This window comes from Phyllobates terribilis, unplaced genomic scaffold (genome assembly GCF_046119375.1).
Source record: "Phyllobates terribilis strain yellow unplaced genomic scaffold, ASM4611937v1 Scaffold_3__8_contigs__length_932513732, whole genome shotgun sequence".
Lineage (NCBI taxonomy): Eukaryota > Metazoa > Chordata > Amphibia > Anura > Dendrobatidae > Phyllobates > Phyllobates terribilis.
In genome coordinates, this window is record NW_027362763.1 from 715,496,147 (window position 1) to 715,499,276 (window position 3,130).

The window sequence follows — 3,130 nt, forward strand, 5'->3', positions numbered from 1 at the left end:
TAACTTAGTGCCCTCATCAAGCCTTGAGTGTTGTGGAGCTTGTTCCTGGCATAATTCCTTGTGGGCTGCAGTACCTGTAATCAGCCACAAGATGCCACTGTCCTGGGTGCAGATGTTAGGTTGAGTCTGCTAGCAGTGTTACAGACAGTGATGGGGTTAATGCTGAGTGATGACAGCTCACAGAGGGTGGGCACTTTAGGAAAATCCCTGCTTAGTTTCCAGAAGCAGGAAGAGATATTCAGTAAGAGATAGGACAGTGAACTGTATGGGCAGCCTGACTATATGGTGGCTGCTAGGGTAGACGGGAGCTCCATACCCTGAGACAGTGGGATCACCAGTGTAAAAGTCTCCCTACGCAAGAGTCCTGTTAGCCGGCCGGAGAAACTCAGAGGTATTGAGGACCCAGGGGAACTTCTAGTCTGCAGGAAGCAGAGGAAGATAACTAGGACTCCAGGCTAAGACGTGGGGGAGATATTGGATCCGGAACACTGCTGGTATTGCAGAAGAGTCTCTTAGGCTAGAGATTAAAGTCACAGAGAAGCTTCACTTAAAGAGAGAACCAGGGCTGAAGATGTTGCCAGCGCCTGTGAGAGAGATAACAACCTGTCGGGCCTTATCCATTATATCTGCCTGCAAATACTGTACATATTCCTCTTCCCCAAGTAAAGTCCAAGTTTTGGTTAAGAATCTCGTGTCCTCTGAATTTATTGCTGCCCTGGTCCCAGAAGAGAAATGCCTGGAGACAGCCGCGATTGGATGGTTTGAAGTAAGTGGAGAGCACCACATACACAGCCACACATCAGAGGGAGGACACAAATTGTCTGTAGGGTGCCAGAGCGAGAGGGGGCTGCAGCTCGCCTACGACTACCTCGCTGGGGCACCTTACACATGCTTACATGTGTATGTGTTTTCCATGGAGAGCAGAGAATAAACAGCTGACACACATCTGGCCAGGGGGCAGATAAGCAGATAAAGGGTAGCGAAGTAAGGCCCTGGGCACTTTAAATTTTGTTGGTCACCTGACGTGTAATGTGACAGATCACATGATATGTGTGGTGTGCAGTGTTATGGGGCTCCTTTGACTGGCAGTGTTATGGAGCTCCTGTGACTGGCAGTGTTATGGGGCTCCTGTGACTGGCAGTGTTATGGGGCTCCTGTGACTGGCAGTGTTATGGGGCTCCTGTGACTGGCAGTGTTATGGGGCTCCTGTGACTGGCAGTATTATGGGGCTCCTGTGACTGACAGTATTAGGGGGTCTCATGTGACTGACAGTGTTATGGGGTCTACTGTGACTGGCAGTATTAGGGGGGCTCCTGTGGCTGGCAGTGTCATGGGGGCTCCTTTGATTGGCAGTATTAGGGGGCTCCTGTGACTGGCAGTATTAGGGGCACTCCTGTGACTGGCAGTGTCATGGGGCTCCTGTGACTGGCAGTATTAGGGGGGCTCCTGTGACTGGCAGTTATGGGGGCTCCTGTGACTGGCAGTGTTATGGGGCTCCTGTGACTGGCAGTGCTATGGAGCTCCTGTGACTGGCAGTGCTATGGAGCTCCTGTGACTGGCAGTGTTATGGGGCTCCTTTGACTGGCAGTGTTATGGGGCTCCTGTGACTGGCAGTATTAGGGGGCTCCTGTGACTGGCAGTGTTATGGGGCTCCTTTGACTGGCAGTGTTATGGGGCTCCTGTGACTGGCAGTATTAGGGGGCTCCTGTGACTGGCAGTGTTATGGGGCTCCTTTGACTGGCAGTGTTATGGGGCTCCTGTGACTGGCAGTATTAGGGGGCTCCTGTGACTGACAGTATTAGGGGGTCTCATGTGACTGACAGTGTTATGGGGTCTACTGTGACTGGCAGTATTAGGGGGGCTCCTGTGGCTGGCAGTGTCATGGGGGCTCCTTTGATTGGCAGTATTAGGGGGCTCCTGTGACTGGCAGTATTAGGGGCGCTCCTGTGACTGGCAGTGTCATGGGGCTCCTGTGACTGGCAGTATTAGGGGGGCTCCTGTGACTGGCAGTTATGGGGGCTCCTGTGACTGGCAGTGTTATGGGGCTCCTGTGCCTGGCAGTGTTATGGGGCTCCTGTGCCTGGCAGCGTCATGGGGACTCCTGTGACTGGCAGTGTTATGGGGGCTCCTGTGACTGGCAGTTATGGGGGATCCTGTGACTGACAGTATTAGGGGGGATCCTGTGACTGGCAGCGTTATGGGGGCTCCTGTGACTGACAGTTTAGGGGGGCTCCTGTGACTGGCAGTATTAGGGGGGATCCTGTGACTTGCAGTATTAGGAGGGATCCTGTGACTGACAGTATTAGGGGGGATCCTGTGAATTGCAGTTATGGGGGCTCCTGTGACTGGCAGTATTAGGGGGGATCCTGTGACTGGCAGTTATGGGGGAGGTGTGACTAATGAGGAAGCGTTTTGCAGCTGTAGCCCTGGCGTGGGCTGTTGTGTGGATTGCTGTGCTCCGGGCATATTGTCTGCATTGTATCAGCACAAGCTGTACACAACCCCCCATCAGATCCGCTTTGCTGTGACCTGTGAGCCGCTGCCATCAGTGAACAGCTGATATTCTATTACTGCAATATGACGATCCGCCGCTAGAGGTCAGTGCTACAATGCTAAATCCGCAGTATGTGAGCCGCACAGAGCGGGGCCGGCAGCGCGCATTCACTGACTTCAGCACGAACCTTGGGGACTCCAGGCTGACATATGACTGGGAGTACAGAAAGTGGGCGTGACCTGTGACGTCACACGTCCGCCCTCTGCGAAGGCTGATGAAGCGTTCTGCAGGCACAGAAGTCAGGGCTCCAGTGGCGCAATCGGTTAGCGCGCGGTACTTATACAGCAGTACAATGCAGAGCAATGCCGAGGTTGTGAGTTCGAGCCTCACCTGGAGCAGAAATTTTTCCTGCATGTTTTATAAAGTAATTTATTATTGTGTCTCATAGTCACTGGAGGTTCATGTGTGTGAGATCCACAGACACCAGGGCAGACTGTGCAAGTCCTGTTTATACTGAAGGGAGCAAGAATTCCATAGGTGACGAGATACATTGTATATCCGTTCTATCTTGTCTCTGTCTACAGACTTTTTATCATTATTTTTTTTTATATATTTTTTTCTATATCTATTTTTTTT

General features: G+C 52.1%; 1 non-coding gene across 1 annotated transcript; it reads left to right on the forward strand.

Annotated features, from left to right (window-relative positions):
• Positions 1-2,798: 2,798 nt before the first annotated feature.
• TRNAI-UAU (transfer RNA isoleucine (anticodon UAU)) lies at positions 2,799-2,892 on the forward strand. The gene is made up of 2 exons: positions 2,799-2,836; positions 2,857-2,892. It is a non-coding gene; the product is annotated as a tRNA-Ile (tRNA).
• Positions 2,893-3,130: the final 238 nt, after the last annotated feature.